Source organism: Callithrix jacchus, chromosome 5, assembly GCF_049354715.1.
Source record: "Callithrix jacchus isolate 240 chromosome 5, calJac240_pri, whole genome shotgun sequence".
NCBI classification, from domain to species: Eukaryota; Metazoa; Chordata; class Mammalia; order Primates; family Cebidae; genus Callithrix; species Callithrix jacchus.
In genome coordinates this window covers 10390636-10411750 of record NC_133506.1, presented here as the reverse complement: position 1 = coordinate 10411750, position 21115 = coordinate 10390636, and the positions used below count along the sequence as shown (strand labels likewise).

Sequence of the window (21115 nt, the reverse complement as noted above, 5' to 3'; positions counted from 1 at the left end):
CAGTTATCAGTAACTAAAAGTAGTCATTATTTTGACATAATATTGGTACAAGAGTATCGTTAGCTATTAATGCATAACTATCATGTCAAAACAAAAACAAATGCATTTTGAATGTCATATTTTTTATTTTTTTAAATTTTATATTTTTTAAAAACTAGAGATAGGGGTCTCACTATATTGCCGAGGCTGGTCTTGAACTCCTGGGTTCAAGCAATCCTCCCACCCTGGCTTCCCAAAGTGCTGGGATTACATGTATGAGCCACCACACCTGGCCTCAATGTCATGCTTTTAAGGCACAGTGGAGGGTATGGATTATTTTACCAAGACAAGACAGAAAACAACTTTGTTTCTTATGTAATGATTCTACAGTCATTCCCTGGTATCTGTGGACCAACTGTGGATACCAAACTCTATGCAGATTCAAGTCCCACCGTGGCCCAGAGGATATGAAAACTTCGCTGCTCTGTATGTGGGGGTTTCCTCAAATAACATATTTTTGATCCATGTTTGGTTGCAGATGTATAAACTGCTGACTGTATTTACTGAAAAAAACTTCATATAAGTGGACCTGTGTAGTGTGAAACCCTGTTGTTCAAGGAGTCAACTGTGTATCTGTGCTAAAAGAATTCAAAATACATCAATGTTACCAAATTAAGGACCGATCACAGTATTTCCGATTCACAGAAAGCAATGGTTTTAGAACAACTGAAAATTTAAAGTGGAATATTTCATTACAGCAAGGAGGAAAGGTAAGAAATAGAAAGTTTCTAAGGGAGGGAAGTTTCTAAGTAGCTAATTTGCTAGCAAAGCAAGAAAAGTAATGTTCTAGTGATAAGTTAATTAAATCAAGTTTGCAGCAGCTGAAGAAATGTATCCAGAGAAAATAAACTAAGAGTAGCCTTTCTTTTTTTTTTTTGAGATGGAGTTTTGCTGTTGTTACCCAGACTGGAGTGCAATGGAACGGTCTCGGCTCACCGCAACCTCTGCCTCCCAGGTTCAAGCAATTCTCCTGCCTCAGCCTCCCGAGTAGCTGGGACTACAGGCAAGCACCACCATGCCCAGCTAATTTTTGTATTTTTTAGTAGAGACGGGGTTTCATCTTGTTGACCAGGATGGTCTCGATTTCTTGACCTCGTGATCCACCCGCCTCAGCCTCCCAAAGTGCTGGGATTATAGGCGTGAGCCACCGTGCCCAGCCAAAAAACATTTTTTTTAAATTTAATATAATTTAAAAACAAAAAAAAGAGTATTAGCCTTTCGACAAACCATTTGTTCTAAAAGTTTAAAATATTAATAAAATCAATAATCTGTTTAAAAAAAAACAAAGCAACTGAGGTTAAGTAGATTTCCATCTCTTTTGATGAGGTGATAGATGTGACAATACTGTTCAGATGTTGTTTATTCAAGGAATCAGTGCCAAGTTTAAAATGATTGAAGAATTAGCTTCTAAGAATAGTCTGTGTTGAACAACTACAGGTAAGAAGCTGAAAAAATACTAATACCTAAAGCGGAATCTCAGATAATGGTAAAAACATGTGTGAAGTAGAAAAAAGCTTAGTTAGGTAATTTACAAAACTTGTGAAGATATAAGGTGGTTATTAATGTTTTGTCATCAACAGGTATTCTATGAAAACCATCTGAATTTATCATGAATTATTAAACCAACCATGTTAATGGTGAACTTCATTCACTGTCATGGGCCTAATCATTGTCAGAAATAGAAGCTGAATAACCTGACTTGCATGGGCACACAGCAGTTTGATGGCTGAGCTGTAGTAAAGTTTTATCAGGCTCTTTTTTTTTTTTTTCTTTTCAGCTTGGAGCTGAGATTGAAATTTTTCATAACAGTAAAACTGCTTTCAGACACTATGACCAAATAATAAACGGCTTTGATAATTAGCTTTTGCTGAAGATTTTATAATATTCAGTAAATTCAACTTAAAACTATTAGACAGAATAGCACTTATATATAAAACAAACTGTATTTATTTACACAACTAATTTTTGAATCATAAACAACGTTGAGCTGCTTTATATACTTTGCATGCTATCAAAAGTTAAAACAAGAAGTGAGATCTCCATTTCCAAACAAATTTGCAGTAGATATAGTTTCTTAGTCCAAACTACAGTTCCAGAATAATTTTTAGGACCTTAATGCAGCAAGGGAATTTCTATATTTAAAAATCTATTGAACAGTGCAATTGTGGAGCTTCTATCTAACCTTCCATTGGAAGTAATTAAGCAGCAATGTAATGATAACTAAAAGGCAAATGTTATAAGAAAAATCTAATTCTATAAATGCTTCCTGAGTGATTAATATGCTTAATTAAAATAATATGGTTATGGGCTGGTATCAATTATTTGACATGTCTGTGTGAAATGTCAAAGATGAAATATGCAAAATCTTATTACAGATCTGCATTAACAGATGAATACTTGCAATCTATTTGATGATTTTTTATTGATGATTATTTATTGAATAGGAAGCACTATTCAATAGTTCAGCACTCTGAACATCAATTAAGCAAAATGTTACCACTCCAGAAGGATCTCCACTCTTCTCATTAGTATACCTACATTTCAAAATATTGTTTACTATTTTGAATTTAATCAATAAGAAATTTTTCAAAATTTGTTTTCTCTCTTATTATATGAGAACCTACATATAACCCTTGATTCTACTTCAGCCTACAAAATCTAAAATATTTACTATCTGGTCCTTTATAGAAGGGTCAGATAATTACTTTTTTGGACAAAGATTTTCTTCAGGCTAAGCATATAAAAGCTTGTCCTCTATCTCTTTCTGGGATTGGACTCACAACATAAATAGGACTCAGGGCTGACTGGTTACATGAAAAAGTATAGTAAATCAGGTAACTTTTTTTTTCTTTCTTTTTTTTTTTTTTTCCTAAGACAGGGTTTCACCATGTTGGTCAGGCTGGTCTTGAACTCCTGACCTCAGGTGACCCACCTGCCTTGGCCTCCAAAGTGCTTGGATTATAGGAGTGAGCCACCATGTCCGGCCATAAATCAGGAAACTTTTTAAATGTAACTGAAATATTTTATTTTTACTTAAAACAAATATATATCAGCTGCCAATATTATGGCAGAAAACCAGCACCTCTTCTTTAAGTAGACTTCTGCTAATTAATGTTTCAGATGTTCTCGCCTGCATATCCATTACAGATATATCATATATATAATACACACTAGTGATATCAAATTTCAGTTTCTTTAAATGGAACAAGAATCTAGACAACTGTGAGACAAATGAGTACAGAACATTTGAAAAGAATTTTATAATTTCCACCCCTAATCTTTCAAAATATTCATGCTCACAATTAATAAGACAGTAATGGCTGGATGAGATGGCTCACACTTGTAATCACAGCACTTTGGGAGGCAGAGGCGGGCAGGAGTTCGAGATCAGCCTGTCCAATATAGTGCAACCCTGTTTCTACTTAAAAAATACAAAAATTAGCTGGGCGTGGTGGCACACACCTGTGTGTCCACCTCCTGTGTAGTCCCAGCTACTCAGGAGGCTGAGGCAGGAGTATCGCTTGAACCTGGAAGGCAGAGGTCGCAGTGAGCCGAGATCGTGCCACTGCACTCCAGCTTAAGCAACAGAGTGAGATTCTGTCTCAAAAACAACAACAAAAAAAGACAGGAATTTGGTGGAAAAGGGGATCTGTATTTATCCAACTTGTTCAATTCGTTCAAGATCTACAACTTAATTTTCCTAAAATTTATTTTTTGCAGTCATATTTCATTAGTTTATATAATGTTTAATTAATTATAAAATCACAGTAATAAATTTAACTGGCATAAACAGCTTTGGAACAAACATACTGACCCCTGGAAATTTAAAATTCAACTAGTGAAAGCAGAAAGCAAGATGTACTAGACAACAGCCAACCACCCATGAGTGTTCAGCTTTTCTTAGGAAACATTCAGTATATTCTACAGGAATAATAAAGAGTATGGTTATTTCTGTAATTTGATTATATATACTCTAAATCAGCAGTCCCTTTTAGGCACCCAGGGACCAGTTTCGTGGAAGACAATTTTCCATAAAATGGTGGGGTAGGGGATATGCTCTCAAGTTTCAGGATGAAGCTGCAACACCTCAGATTATCAGGTATTAGTTGGATTCTCATAAGGAGAGCACAACCTAGATCCCCGGAGTACACAGTTCTCAATAGAGTTTGCACTCTTATGAAAATCTAATGCTGATGCTGATCTGACAGGAGGTGGAGTTCAGGTGTTATGCTCCCTGGTCTAATGCCCAACTGCTGTGTGGCCCAGTTCCTAACAGGCCAGTCTGTGGCCTGGGGGTTGGGGACCCCTGCTCTATATAGTTTGGTGATTATTTGAGTATAGTCTAAATTAGAAATCTTTATGTATTTTTTACCAAACAGCCCACTGTTACAGGAATTGATCATTTTCTCTCTGATTTGTAAATGCCACTTTTGGCTGAGCACAGTGGTTCAGGCCTATAATCTCAGCACTTTGGGAGACTGAGGCAGGTGAATCAAGAGGTAAGGGGTTTCAGACCAGCCTGACTAATATGGTGAAACCCTGTCTCTACTGGAAAAATAAAACAAAAACAAAAACAAAAACAAGGTGTGGTGGCGCACCTCTGTAATCCCAGCTACTCAGGAAGCTGAGGCAGGAGAATTGCTTGAACACAGGAGGCAGAGGTTGCAGTGAGCTGAGATTTCGCCACTGCACTCCAGCTTGGGCAACAGAGCAAGACTTTGTCTCAAAAAATAATAATAATAATAATAATATTTTTAAATGCCACTTTCAACATATTCCTTTTGTCTTTTTTCATTTTACTCCTTTCTTTTTTATTTTTTAGACAGACTTTTACTCGTCACCTAGGCTGGAGTGCAGTGGCACCATCTCCACTCACTGCAACCTCTGCCTCCCAGGTTGAAGCAATTCTCCTGCCTCAGCCTCCCAAAGTAGCTGGGATTACAACCTGCCACAGCCAGGATGCCCAGCTCATCATTTTTACTGTCTGCAGGGTCAAGTGTCACACACCCTTTCCCCCTCTACTGCCCACCAATTACTGTATTTTAAAATTTTCTAAACCATTGAATGTAATCTTCTAAATGAACTCTGTAAGTAATTTGTCAAGTTCTCAAAAAGGTTCACCCCACCAGACTTACAAATCAGTTTGTATTAAATCTGTAAAATAATTTGGGAAGCAATGACATCTGTCCAATATCTTGGTAATATTTTATATGTTAAAAAAATCCTTCAGTAAAGCTTTATAGTTTTCTTCAAATTAGTCTTGCCTACTTCTTATTAATTTGCATTCTCTCTTCTCTGTTTTTGTATCATTTAAAATTTTTTAAAATTCTGCTGGTGTGGCACTTAACGTGAATTTAATTTTCTAAGCATACACAGACTGGGCGCCATGGCTCATGTCTAATCACAGCACTTTATAAGGCCAAAGCAGGAGGATCACTTAAGCCCAGGAGTTCAAGACCAGCCAGGGAATCATAGCAAGACCCTATCTCTATAAAATAAAAAACAAGCTGGGTATGGTGGCACATATCTGTGGTCCTAGCTACTCAAGGGAGGCTGAGGTGGGAGGACGGCTGGAGCCCAGGAGGTTGAAGCTCTAGTGAGCCAGGATTGTGCCACCACACGCCAGCTTGGGTGGGTAAAAGAGCAAGATCCAGTCTCAAAAACAAAACAAAACAAAACAAAAAACAGAACAGGTCACCCTCACCTCATCACCCTCCTCCACCCATATCCATCCAAAACAGGAAGCTGTTGAGGGAAGAAGATATGTTTTATTCACCTTTGTAATCTTAATACCAAGCATGTAGTAATCAATCAATGTTTACCAAATTGACAAATATCCCGCTAAGTTATGGAAACCCACCAGGCAAATCCCTAAAAGGGACAGAAAAACAGATGGCTTATTCCTTTGGGGTAGGGAAGAGTTTCCTAAATCTGCCATCTCTTATAAATCTAAAACAAACCTGCCTTCCTTCCTTTAAATGTCTTTCACAAATAAGTTCTGTACAAACCTCCTCTGAATTCATTTTTCAGCCTTTACAATCCCATCAATAAATTTTTTTCCTTTTTTTTTTAAGTTGGGGTCTCACTCTATTGCCCAAGCTGGAGTGTAGTGGCATTATTATGGCTCACTACAGCCTCAAATTCCTGGGCTCAGTCAATCCTCCTGCTTCAGCTTCTTGAGTAGCAAGGGCTACAGGGATGTAACCACCGTGCCCAACTAATCTGTGTTTTTGCAGAGTCAGAGTCTTGCTATGTTGCCCAGACTGGTCTTGAACTCCTGGCCTCAAGCAATCCCCTCCCACCGTAGCCTCTCAAAGCACTAGGATTACAAGCATCAGCCGCTAAGCCCAGCCAATAATTTTATTTCTTATATATAAGTGGAACAGCCAAAATTTGCTGAGTGTTCCCTATAAGCTAGGCACTTTACACAACTTTGCTCATTTACTCCACATCACACCCCATAAAGTGGACATTATTTACAGGTTGCGTATCCCTTATCCAAAATGCTTGGAACCAGAAGTGTTTTAGATTTCAGGTTTTTAAAGATTTAGAAATATTTGCATTAAGCTTACCGATTGAACATCCTTAACCCAAAAATCCAAAATCCAAAATGCTCCATGGAATGAGCATTTCCTTTGAGCAGTCATGTAGGCATTCAAAATGTTTTAGATTTTGGAGCATTTCATATTTCAGATTAGCAACACTCAAACTGTACTATCTCCCATTTTGCAGATGAGAAAACTGAGGCACAGAGAGGTTACGTAACTGGCACAAGGTCACATACCCAAGAAGTAGCAGAGATGAGACTTCAACCCAGGCAGTCCAGCTTTAAAATCCACAAAATATTAAGAATTCACATTATTTCATATTTTCATTTCATTAGTGATTTAGTTTTAATGGGCCAGGTGAAAAGCTTCATTGTGCTCATTATAAAGCTCAGCACATCTACAACTCAACATTTTGAACTCTTAAAAACAAAAAATAAAACCCTTAAATTAGAATTAGTAAAATTCTCAAATTAAAATCAAATCTTCAATATCCTAAAAAAGAAACCAATTGTTCTAAATTTTATAGGCCCTTCTATTTAAATTAGACATAAACCTTGTCTAATTTAAATTACTTGAGTTAAATCACTGCAGTTTTGTTTGGTAACCTGTTAATACTAACTGAATCATTTAAATCGATTCAACAATGTTCCTAAGCCTCCTCTAAGATGACCTGGAATCATTTGGCATCAGTCTGCCCAAAATGTATTATTAAAGAATCTCATGCTTTTAAAAGAAAGAATCAGACCAGTGCTGGCAGCTGCCAAGAATGAGTTTACTGCCTGGTTTCCATGACTGCATCAATCTGGGACCAGCATAAGAGAGAAGAAGACATATCCTTGGAAACCAATTCTTTGCTCCTCTCAATTAAGAAAGGGAGTAGGAAAAAAACAGAAAGAAAGCTTCAGAATAATTTGTGTTGAATGTGCCCGTTGCACATGATAACCATGGGTGAAGGTCATTCTAATCAAAATTGTGGGAAAGTTATGAGGTGCTTAGTGTTTACCAAGAATATCTTATGCTCTGTATACAATATTTTGGTTTCAATCTTTAAAAAAAAAAAAAGAAAAATCACAGTAAGCTCGGCATGGTGTCTCAGGCCTGTAATCCCTGCACTTTGGGAGGCCGAGGCAGGTGGACCACCTGCAGTCAGGAGTTTGACACCAGTCAGCCTGGCAAACATGTGAAAACCCATCTCTACTGAAAACACAAAAATTAGCTGGGGATGGTCGTGTGCCCCTGTAGTCCCAGCTACTCAGGAGGCAGAGGTTGCAGTGAGGCAGGCCACTACACTCTAGCCTGGGCAAGAGAGCAAGACTCTGTATCCAAAAAAAAAAAAAAAAAAAAATCACAGTAGAAGTTGTACTAATAAGATTGGGAACAATATTCACTGCTACTCAGTATCTTCACTGTTTAATTGCATGCTAATACCTGAATTCTCCACATACATCCTGTATACTCTAGAAGTACTCTTTGTTTTAGGTATTACATGCTGTAAAATTTCAAAACAGAAGATTTTTCCAAATTAGGGAGCAGAGTCAATATACTTACAATACTACCTACACTTTATAACATAAGTAACAGGTTCATTCATCTCAACTACATTTCTACGGCAAGAACTTACCATAAAGTGCAAATGAGTTTTAACAACATGTATTAAATACAATCTCCCAGGTTTTCTTAAACCAGGAGTCATACTACCCCTCCTTCCCTGGAGCTATAAATATACTTCCTGCCATCAATAGCAACGGCTGGAGCAACCTCTCTGTTCAAAAGAACTAAAAATACATTATTGTACATATCCTCCCTTCAGCTACCCACCCACCATTACAAGAGGAACTGGCAGAGGGAAATGTAAAAGCTGTGTAAAGTTCAGCTGAGAGCAGTACAGACTGTAATTTTCCTTAAAAAAAAAAAAAACAAAAAAAACAGAACAACAACAACAAAAAACAAGGCGGGGGTGGTGGCTCACGCCTGTGAATCCCAACACTTTGGAAAGCCAAGGTGGGTGGCTCATGAGGTCAGGAGTTCAAGACCAGCCTGGCCAACATGGTGAAACCCGCGTCTCTACTAAAAATACAGAAATTAGCCAGGTGCGGTGGCAGGCGCCTATAATCCCAGCTACTTGTGAGGCTGAAGCAGGAGAACCACTTGATACAGGAGGAAGAGGTTTCAGTGAGCCAAGATCGTGCCACTGCACTCTAGCCTGGGCAACAGAACAAGACTCCATCTCAAAAAACCCAAAACAAAAACAACAACAACAACAACAACAACAAAATTAGGCTAGCTCCAACTGAATGATGTCTAGGGAGGTAACAATCAACTATTTCAGGGTCAGAATAAATTTTTCAAATTTTGGAGAAGCTGCTATTAATTTTTTTTTTTTTTTTTTGAGAGAGAGGGGTCTCTATATCACTCAGGCTGGTCTCAGACTCCTGGGCTCAAATGATCTTACTGCTTCAGTCTCCCAAGTAGGAAAAGCTTTTTTTTTTTTTTTTGGGATGGAGTTTCACTCTTGTTGCTCAGGCTGGAGTGCAATGGCACAATCTGGGGTCACTGCAACCTTCACCTCCTGGGTTCAAGTAATGCTCCTGCTTCAGTTCCTGAGTAGGTGAGATTACAGGCACCCACCACCACGCCCAGCTAATTTTTTTGTATTTTTAGCAGAGATGGGATTTCACCATGTTGGTCAGGCTGATCTCGAACTCCTGACCTCGGGTGATCTACCCACCTCGCCCAGCTGAGAAGCTTTTCTTGATCACAAGCTATATTTTGTATTTCATTAAATGTTACTTGAGGATACTGAGTACTACTTATGTGTAGCAATGGCTGGTGGAACTTGAAGGGGTAATCAGCCAGCTCATTCAGTGAGGCTGAAGCCAAGAAAATGGCCTGCATGGTCAGGAGATTGTTACCAACAGAAAGATGAGTAAAAAGGACAACGAGAGAGACAAGCACAGTGGCACAAGCCTGTGGTCCCAGATGCTCGGGAGTCTGAGGCTAGAGAATGGCTCGAGGCCAGGAGTTTGACGCAACAGTGAGCCACAATCCTGCTACTGTGCTATAGCCTTAGTGACAGGGCAAGACACCATCTAAAGAATGAATGAATGAATGAATGAATGAATGAAGTAAAAAAAAAAAGGAGAGCCAGATTTTTCATTTTTTGTTTTTGTTTTGAGAGGGAGTCTCACTCTGTCGCCCAGGCTGGAGTGCAGTGGTACTATCTCAGCTCAAGCCCCCAACCTCCTGGGTTCAAGCAATTCTCCTGCCTCAGCTTCCTGAGTAGCTGGGATTATGGGCACCCACCACTACAATGCCTGGCTAATTTTTGTACTTTTAATAGAGATGGGGTTTCATCATGTTGGCCAGGCTGGTCTTGAGCTCCTGACCTTAAGTGATCCACCTGTGTTGGCCTCCCAAAGTGCTGGGATTATAGGCATGAGCCACCACGCCCGGCCTCAGATTTTTCAATGTCAGAAAAGGTAAACGCTGGAAAAAATCCTATTGCATTAGATTAGAATTAAGAGTATTGGAATGAAATCATGGCTTTAAATATTTATAGGCAGATACAGATGTATTTATGTATGTATAGACATGCATGCGTATCTGTATAATCATTTTTGATATTCTGTAATTGATGATTTGGCATCTTGAAACTGTGGGCCAAATTAACAACCAAAGTTATTTACATTCATACCATCCCTGTGTTTTTGAGGCTGCACAAAAATCAAACTACAAACCCTCCAACCACAAATGTCAACATTTGTGTTTCTCTTTCTGCTCAATAGGGGATGTCCCACCTAACTTTCTAGCACTTTAAACAAACAAAAAAAATCTCACCCATGTTTTCCTCTGGTTCCTTCTGCCTCCTGACCCACCCTGGTACTTCCCCATATAGTTCTGCATAGTATGGTGTGCCTCCTATTTCAGAACTGTGAGTAATACATTTTCAATGGTATTGGTCTCTCTATGTCATTCATACCTATGAATTAAATTCTGGTACATTTTATTTTTTGAGCCAGGGTCTCACTCTGTCTCACTGTAACTAGGATTACAGGTGCGTGCCACCACACCCAACTACTTTTTGTGTTTTTTGGTAGAGATGGGGTTTCACCATGTTGGCCAGGATGGTCTTGAACTCCTGATCTCAAGTGATCTGCCAGCTTCACCTGCCTTGGCCTCCCAAAGTGCTGGGGTTACCCAGTACATTTTAAAACAATATCCTAGTTCTGTCCTCACACAGAGCCTAAAAGCAACAGCATCCCAGTAGAAAGAACATACCTAGTAGTGCACAAATTTTATTCTCTAAGTACATTCACTAATAAAAGGAACCAGTGTTCCCGGATAGAATTATTGATTCCAGGACCGAGACAACCAAAGTACAGAGGAGCATAGAAAAAAAAAAATTTTTTTTTTGAGATGGAGTCTCACTGTCATCCAGGCTGGAGTGCAGTGGTGTAATCTCAGCTCACTGAAACCTCCACCTCCTGGGTTCAAGTGATTCTCCTGCCTAAGCCTCCCTAGTAGCTGGGAATACAGGTATATACCACCATAGCCAGCTAATTTTTGTACTTTTAGTAGAGATGAGGTTTCACTATGTTGGTCAGGCTGGTCTCTAACGCCTGACCTCAGATGATCCATCAGCCTAGGCCTCCCAGAGTGCTAGAATTACAGGCATGAGCCACTGCACCCAGCCCACAGAAAATCTTATTGTTCAAAAAAGTAAGAAAAAAGTGATCAAAGAATGATGGGGACATGGCCAGGTGTGTTGGCTCATGCCTGTAATCTCAGCACTTTGAGAGGCCAAGGCAGGTGGATCACCTGAGGTCAGAAGTTTGAGGCCAGCCTGGCCAACATGGTGAAACCCCATCTCTACTAAAAATACAAAAATTAGCTGGGCATGGTGACAGATGCCTGTAATCCCAGCTACTTAGGAGACTGAGGCAGGAGAATTGCTTGAACCCAGGAGGTGGAGGTTGTGATGAGCTGAAACCGCACCATTGCAGTCCAGCCTAGGTAATAAGAGCGAAACTCCATCTAAAAAAAAAAAAAAAAAAAAAATGAGGGGACACGGAAAAAAGAACACAGGAACTAGCTTAAAGGGTTCCCACTAGCCAAATCTGAGACAATTTGAACATCAAAATGAATGAAAAGTAAACAAAATCGGAATCATTGAGGGTGGCCTCATATGTTTAAAAGATTTTTAAAAAGAGAGAGAGAGAGAAAGCTTTTCCTTAGAGTGAAATGCCAAGTGATTGGCTGGGCACAGTGGCTCACACCTGTAATCCCAGCACTTTGGGAGGCCGAGGTGGGTGGATCACCTGATGTCAGGAGTTCGACACCAACCTGGCCAATACGGTGAAACCCTGTCTGAACTAAAAAATACAAAAATTAGCAGGACATGATGGCAGGTGCTTGTAAATCCCAGCTTCTTGGGAGACTAGCTACTGAGGTGGGAGAATCACCTGAACCTGGGAGGCAGAGATTGCAGTGAGCCGAGAGTGTCACGCCATTGCACTCTAGCCTGGGTGACAAAGGACTCCGTCTCAAAAAAAAAAAGAAATGCCAAATGATAAATAAAGAAGAAAGGATGAAATATTTTAAATTTACCATCTGGCAACCACTATAATAATTGATTCAGGCACAAATCACCAATGGATGCTAAAACTAGAAAGCAAAAAATTTGATGAGAAGTAAGCTATTTATATAGTCTCAAAGTATCACCTCACAAAACGCATTCTTCTTTTTTATTTTTCTTTTTAAAGATGGGGTCTCACTATGTTGGTCAGGCTGGTCTTGAACTCCTGACCTCAGGTGACCCTCCCGCCTTGGCCTCCAAAGTGCTTGGATTACAGGCGTGAGCCACCATGCCCGGCCCACAAAATGCATTCTTGCTAACCAGTATGAAATACTTCTGAACTAATTTTACAGAAACTTGTCAGACAACATCTTAACCAAGTGATAAAATTGAGCATAACCAGTTAATGGGACAAATTGACATGACCCTCCTGATATGATGCAGTGAGAAGAACACAACAATCCTGTCTGTGGTATTCCTGCCAAAAATGCATAACCTAAATCTGTTCATAAGGAAACATCAGACTAACCCAAATTGTGGAACATGCTACAAAATAATTGGTCTACTCTTAAAAAATGTCAAGATCACTGAAAATAAGGAAAGACTAAGGACTATTCCAGATTAAAAGAGACCAAAGAGACATGACAACTAAATGCAAGGCATAATCTTGAATGGTCCCTGAATCCGAAATAAATGAAGCAGAAAAGGAAGTTTTTCGGTTGTTTTCTTGAGGGCGTTTTGTTGGTTTCTGTTGTTTTGTTTTTGCTACAAAGGACATAATTGGAAGATCAGTTACATTTGAGTAGGGCCTGGGCGCAGTGGCTCACGCTTGTAGTCCCAGCACTTTGGGAGGCCAAGGTGGGCAGATCATGAGGTCAGGAGTTCAAGACCAGCCTGGCCAACATGGTGAAACCCCGTCTCTAATAAAAATACAGAAAATTAGCCAGGTATGGTGGCAAGCACCTGTAATCCCAGCTACTCAGGAGGCTAAGACAGGAGAATTCCATGAACCTGGGAGGTGGAGGCTGAAGTGAGCTGAGATCCCACCATTGCACTCCAGCCTGGGCAACAGAGCAAGACTCCATCTCAAAATAAATAAATAAATGATAAAACAAAAATTTAAAAAAGAAAAAAAGAAATTTGAGTAGGGTCTGTGAATTAGGTGGCAGTACTGTATCAATATTATTTCCTTATTTTAATATATGTGCTGCAGTTAGGAGAGTATCCCTGTTCTCAAGAAACACATCCTGATGTACGGGTAATACAGCATTATGTTTGCAACTTATTTCTCAAATGATTCAGAAAAATTATATAGATAGATAGGTACAATGAGAAAGAGGAGGCAACTGTAAAACATTAACCACCATGGAATCTGGGTAAAGGATATACTAGGCCAAACAGCAAATAAATACCAACAATTTCCAAAGGACTGAAAGTGTACATAGGCCACATTTTTTTGTGTGTGTTTTGTTTGTTTTGTTTTGTTTTGGCAGTTGTTTTTGAGATGGCATCTCCCTTTGTCGCCCAGGCTGGATTGCAGTGGTGTTATCTCAGCTCACGGCAACCTTGGCCTTCCAGATTCAAGGGATTCTCCTGCCTCAGCCTCCTGAGTAGCTGTGATTACAGGCACCCACCACCAAGCCCGGCTAATTTTTTTTTTTCGTATTTTTAGTAGAGACAGGGTTTCACCATGTTGGCCAGACTGATCTTGAACTCCTGACCTCAAGTGATCCCCCTGCCTTGGTCTCCCAAAGTAGTGGGATTACTGGCTTGAGCCACCACGCCCAGCCTATAGGCCATATTCTTTAACTACAATGCAATTAATCTATAAACCCATTACAAAAACATAACTAGAAAAAAACCTGTTTGAAAATAAAAGAGACACTTGTAAATATACATGGATCAAAGAAAAAAAGACAATGAAAATCAGAAAATATTCTGATCTGTTATTGAAAAAACCAAACCAAAATATCAGTGATTTGCATCAACATGTAACATAAAAAAGACATTGTACATCATGATCAAGTTGTACTGAACATTAAAAATTGGCTAATAAGTTGGGTGTGGTGGCTCACACCTGTAATCCCAGCACTTTGGGAGGCTGAGGCAGATGGATCACTTGACCAGCAGGGCCAAAGTGGTAAAACCCCATCTCTACAAAAATTAGCCAGGCTAGTTACAGGTGTTTGGTGGTGTATACCTGTAATCCCAGCAACTTGGGAGACTGAGGCACGAGAATCACTTGAACCTGGGAGGCAAAGGTTGCAGTGAGCCAAGATCATGCCACTGCACTCCAGTCTGGGTTACAGACCAAGACTCTGTCTCAAAATAAATAAAAAAAAAATACACAGTCATCAATACTACAGTTATGACCATCTTAAAATGAGGAAAAACAATCCCTGGTCTGGAAGAGATCAGGAGCTTTCAGCAATTAGGTAATATCTCAGCTGGGTCTAAAAGAATATGTAGTAGGCCAGGTGCGGTGGCTCACACCTGTAATCCCAGCACTTATGCACTTTGGGAGGCTGAAGTGGGAGGATTACTTGAGGTCAGGAGTCCAAGACTAGCCTGGCCAACATGGTGAAACTCATCTCTATCAAAAATACAAAAATCAGTTGGGCGTCGTGGCACATGCCTGTAGTCCCAGCTACTCAGAGGGCTGAGGCACGAGAATCTGGGAGGCAGAGTTTGCAGTGAGCTGAGATTGTGCTATTGCACTCCAGCCTAGGCAACAGACTGACACTCTGTCTTGGAAAAAAAAAAAAAAAAGTAACAGTATATTTATTATGGCTTTTGTTTAACGAATTCACTTTCAAAGAGAAAGACAAACTAAATCTTACACGTACAATCTTTAGCAGTCCTTTCACAGTTAAAGTGAAGACCACAAATTGATGGCACAGTGTGTTTAAAAAAAAAAAAAAATTGGCCAGGCACAGTAGCTCATACCTATAATCCTAGCACCTTGGGAGGCCAAGCCTTGGAAGATGACTTGAGCCCGGGAGTTCAAGACCAGCTTAAGGAACATAGCAAGACTCCATCCCTAAAAAAATACAAAAATCTTGAAGTTGAACTCATTTAGACAGGCCTTGGAACCTCCAATGTAGCACAGGACCCAACAGATTTAATTCTCTCATTCACACTGCCTACATAGCCTCGAAAAACATATTTGAATTTGGAACCCCTGACTCACTTAAGGCCAAAAATAAGGAGGATTATGGAGAGAAGAGAAGGAAGAGGCATTTTAAAAACCTACTGAGTTTTGAGGGCATTATAGAGGCTGAAAGTTTCGGATTTTAATGTATTTTCCAGTTTTAAAATCAGGAAAGAAAATCTACAAAACTGGAACACAAACACTGAACCAAACATTTCTGTATCAATAAACCTCATATAAAAGTATTCTGCTGTTTGATTATATAACTATTATAACCTATGGCAACCTACTGGTGAAATATGGGAATACCAACAATAATTAACTACTTTTCACCATGCCATTATCTCCACCATATTAAAAAAAATTTCTTGGAAAAGATACTATCATTATTTTAATTACTCACACAACACTATTTCAAATCCTTGTTAATTTTAGTTCTAGTAGAATACTTATATATTTAATATATATGTTATAAATATTAACTACATACTATATATATATCAAAACGATCTTTTGTAGGCAAGAAATAAGACACATCTAGAATAGACACAAATAATCTTCAAAAACAGTGTACCATGCTTTTGCATACTCTTTGGTCATTGGGTTAGAAGGTCATGTGCCAAGAAGGAAACAGTTCTAGGCTGTCCTTCAAAAGGCAGAATGAAAGATTTCCCAAGTAACATGAAGATTTTCATGAGCCTTGGATAAGCAACAATAAACAGCCACCCCTCAATAAAAACAGATCCATATACCATTTGGGGGATGAAAATATAGCTAAGGATTAAATATAATTAAACATATGATATATATGATATGCCATATAAATATACTTGATACATCACAGATACATAATACATTAAATACAGCTAAGATTAAATATTTCTATTCTAAACTATCATCAAAATCTAAGAACTCTCCAGCTCTCTAAAATGTCCTGCTAATGTATATAACTCCCTCTGTCAGCCATGCTATCTGGCTGCCCTGAGGGATACATGTTCTTCTTGCTGGAGTCATGCAGTTGATTATGCTTTATACTCAGGTCATGTTGTCTTATTTAAAGAGAATACCAGTTCATTCGACAAAGCTTTCAATTTGGAATCCAGAAGTGTGAGTTCTATTGAAGTAAATCCTTCACTCCTACCACAAACCAGGCACTGTATTAGCAGCTGGAGATAATATAACTGCAAAACAAACAAGTCCCACAAATTCCTCCCCTCAAAGAGCACCCAGTTTAGTTGGGAAACAAACTAATAAAACTTTGTATTCAAAGAAATGTTCACGAAAACCAAACTTTTCAAGTACTACTGGATACGATGATGATTTATTATATAGAATATAATTAAGACAGAATTGACAATGAGATTCCTTCAAATCTTGATAAATGTATAAAAACAGAATTAATCCTAGCTTCCTTCTGAATACCACTTTTCACACAGAAAGTCTTAATCTCTTCAGGAGAGCTGTGTCCTACCTAAAGCAGAAAATTGACAGAGTTAGAGGCTGCATGAGGCTTGGCTCACTGAACAGCTAAACCGAACTTAGTCCTAATGTTGCTGATCCCAACTGGGTAAATACAGATGTTCCTTGGCCTACAATGGGGCTATATTGAAATATACCCATCATAAACTGAAAATAACGTATAAGTAGGAAATGTATTTAATACACTTCACCTACCGAATGCCATAGTTAGCCTAGCCTACCTTCAATATGTTCAGAACACTTACATTAGCATACAGTTGGGCAGAATCACCTGACAACACAGCATACTGTAGAATATAGTCATTTACCCTCCTGATCATCTGGCTGATTGGGAGGTGCGGTTCACTGCTTCTGCCCAGCACCATGAGAAATTGTCACACTGCATATCACTAGCCTGGGAAAAAACAAATTTCAAAATTGAAAGTACCATTTCTACTGAATATACATATTGCACCAGCTTTCCCAACATAATAGTAGAAAAATCATAAGCTGAACCATCATAAATCAGGGACCATCTATAATGCGAATCCATGTTTCAGTAAATTACATAGAATTGGCTCTCTCTCTCTCTTTTTTTTGAGATATAGTCTCATTCTGTTGCCCAGGCTGGAGTACAGTGGCAAGATCTTGGCTCACTGCAACCTTCACTGGGTTCAAGCAATTGTCCTGCCTTAGCCTCTCAAGTAGCTGGGATTACAGGCACCTGTCACCATGCCTCGCTAATTTTTCTTTTTTTTTTTTTGGAGACAGAGTCTCACTCTGTCACCCAGGCTGGAGTAGAGTGGCGGGATCTCGGCTCACTGCAATCTTCACCTACCGGATTCAAGCGATTTTCCAGCCTCAGCCTCCCAAGTAGCTGGGATTTCAGGCACCCACCAATACACCCAGCTAATTTTTTGTATTTTTAGTATAGGTGGGGTTTCACCATGTTGGCCAGGCTGGTCTCAAACTCCTGACCTCGTGATTCACCAACCTTGGCCTCCCAAAGTGCTGGGAGTACAGGCATGAGCCACCATGCCCGGCCTAATTTTTATATCTTTAGTAGAGACAGAGTTTTACCATATTGGCCAGGCTGGTCTCAAACTCCTGACCACAGGCAATCTGCTCACCTCAGCCTCCCAAAGTGCTGGGATTACAGGTGTGAGCCACCTCGCCTGGCCCAGTTGACCGTCTCTTTTTTTAATTTTGGTTTTTACCTTTTAAACATGAATTTTGCAGATCCTCTCTATCTGTGGCTTGCACATCCACAGATCAAAAAAATAAATAAAACCATACAATAAATAAAAAATTTTAAATGCAGTATAACAGCTATTTACATAGTAGTTGCATTGTTTTAGCTGTTATAAGTAATCTAGAGATGATTTAGAACCTATAAAATATACAGGAGAATGTGCATAGGTTATATGCAAATATGCCATTTTATATAAGGCACCCGAGCATCCCTGGATTTTGATCTCCATGGGGGTCCTGGAATCAATCACCTGAAGATACTAAGAGACAACTATATTACTATACCTTTTAGACTATCAGGACCCTTCTGAGACTATAAATGTTTAATCTACACATGACAATGTGTGAATTATCATTTAAGTATATGAATTATCATACAGTAAGTGACTTGATAGAAGCAAAGAATCTATACTGGATCAGACTTGGAGTGGTCAGTAAGGAAATGCTGACTGGAGGAGCTGATCTCTATCTGATAAATTCTAATGCCAAGTAAGAAAGAGGGAAGTGGGCAGTTCAACTAAAGATAGAGAGCAAGAAAGAACACAGCACCACCAAGGATCAAGGGACAGCGGGCTCAGGGAAAAGATAAGGCTACCAATGTTAAGAGGAGTTGGATCATGAAAGCTTGCTCTGTTAAGGAGTTTGGATTTTATTCATAGAATTTTAGGTTGGGGAGTGCTATGATTAGATCAGGAGGTTAAAGAGATCACTCTCAGCAGCTATGTATTCAATGACTTGGAACAAGAAAGTAATAATGAGTAGACAAGAAGGGAACCTGCAGCAGTCATCTAGGTGAAAAGAAGCCTGAACTAAGGGAAAGGAGAAATGGTGAAAAGTAGGCAAATTTGAGAGATGTTACAGATGTAAACAGATAGGAACAGATCACCAACCAGATGAACAACATCCAAGTTTCCAGTTTGGGTCACTGTGTTGTGCCATTCATCAAGATAGAGATGAATGGCACATTCATAGATGATAAAAATCACACACTGGGCCGGGTGCGGTGGCTCACGCCTATAATCCCAGCACTTTGGGAGGCCGAGGCGGGTGGATCACAAGGTCAGGAGATCAAGACCATCCTGGTCAACATGGTGAAACCCCGTCTCTACTAACAATACAAAAATTAGCTGGGCATGGTGGTGCGTGCCTGTAGTCCCAGCTACTCGGGAGGCTGAGGCAGGAGAATTGCCTGAACCCAGGAGGCGGAGGTTGCGGTGAGCCGAGATCGCGCCATTGCACTCCAGCCTGGGTAACAAGAGCGAAACTCTGTCAAAAAAATAAATAAATAAATAAAAATCACATACTGAAAGGGAAGATGAGTCAGTTCTGCGCCTGTTGTAGGTATCTGGGAGATAGCCTAATGGAGATCAGTGGGCTACTAGCTTTCATCCAGATAGGTTCTGAGTACAAATTTTCTCCTAATTAGCACAGAAGCTGAAACCACGGACATGTGCTTCCAGGAAGAATGTGCAGAATCAACACAAGAGGGCCAGAGATGGAATCGTTGGTAACTTAAACAAGGAGTGGTCCAAGAAGAGGGGCCTAGGGAACTGAGAAGTGGCCACAAAGACAGAAAGAGGAAAACCAGGAGAATGTATCACATAACTCAGGGAAAGATAGTTCAGGGAGTAAAGGCTGTACAGTTGATCACATTTACTCAGTTTTTTTTCTCTCTTCCCTCTCCCATCCTTTTCAAACTGTCCCTTGTTAAAATCAGAAAGGTAAAAAATTACTCTCTGATAATTCAGATAATGCTACACTGTGTCCCAAATCAACTACTAGGGAGAGAAGATGAAGAATCAAGATCATTATATTTTCTAACATTTATTAAAGATTTACTATGTGCTAAGAACGGTGCTAAGCATTTACCACACACTATCTAATGCTTAAAACAAATACAAAGATTACTATTGTTGAACCCATTTACTAGGTGACAAAACTGATTCTCAGAAGAGTTAAGTGTTTTGCCCAAGTTCACAAAAAGCATGGCAGGCATGGAATATGAATCCTAGTCTATCCAACTCCCAAAATTAAAATAACATGGGGCCTGACAAGGAATATATAAAATAAAAATCCAATTTGACCAGGAAAAAAAATTGATTGAAGGGTTATTTTTTAAGAAAAGGCTAGGCACAGTGGTTCATGCCTATAATCCCAGCACTTTGGGAGGCTGAGGTGGGAGGACTGTTTGAGGCCAGAAATTTGAGATCATCCTGGGCTCATAGTGAGACTTCATCTCTACAAAAAAATCAAAAAATTAGCTGGGCATGATGGCATGCATCTGTAGCTCCAGCTACTTACTCAGGAGGCTGAGGTGGGAGGACTGCTTGAGCCCAGGAGGTCAAGGATGCAGTCAACAGTGATCACATCACTGCACTCCAGCATGGGCAAGTGACCAAGACCCTGTCTCAAAAAAAAGTACAGGGGGGTTGCAAAGCAAACTCTGAACGTGGATTCCCCCTTTGATGCCACATTCTGGACTCTTAACATAAGGAAGGGCACAGCATCTCTTGAGTGGAATTATCCTGGAAATACACAGCCCATAGTTCCTTTCCCCAGTCTCGAACCTCTGACCAATAACTTTATCATGATTCTGTATTTTTAATCTGATAACCTTGGCTTTCTGAGATAATAAAACTGTTCTCCTTAATTGGGTAAGTGGCATCACAACTCCAGAAAGAAAAGACACGAGCAATAAACTGAGGTATGGTATATCAAACTCATAGTACTACTAGTACTTCTGCATAAAGTTTAGGATATGTGTTTTTTAAATGTTGATAATTCAGATTCAGCTAATGAAAAGCACTGGAAGTCTTAACAGAAACCTGCTTTACTACATTTACAAGTTTAATTTCTTAGCATCACAGATTGCCAAAGAGCTTAAGAAGATTCTGTTTAAGGTAGTAACTCTGACCTATCAAGCATTGACTGTGCTTGACAGACTGACTGTATAAATGTATTTTAAACATCTAAGGAAATTTAATTCACTAAGTAAGGGGTTTGAAGGAATTAAATCTGTTAAACTTTATTAACTTAATTGATGAGCAGGTGAAAATTACTGCTCTTATTTCTATATAAAATTTCTATACTTAC

General features: G+C 39.4%; 1 protein-coding gene across 30 annotated transcripts in view; it reads right to left on the bottom strand.

The window, feature by feature from the left end:
- Positions 1 to 21115, bottom strand: part of PTPRA (protein tyrosine phosphatase receptor type A) — a 180770-nt gene that overhangs the window by 143542 nt on the left and 16113 nt on the right. For 8 of the 30 annotated variants that reach the window (XM_078371242.1, XM_078371223.1, XM_078371239.1 and 5 more), the window contains exon 2: positions 17038 to 17186. The exons of the other annotated variants lie outside the window; for them this stretch is intronic. The gene's annotated coding sequence lies outside the window, so the exon portion shown is untranslated. The remainder of the gene's footprint in view (positions 1 to 17037; positions 17187 to 21115) is intronic. 30 annotated transcript variants of the gene reach the window in all.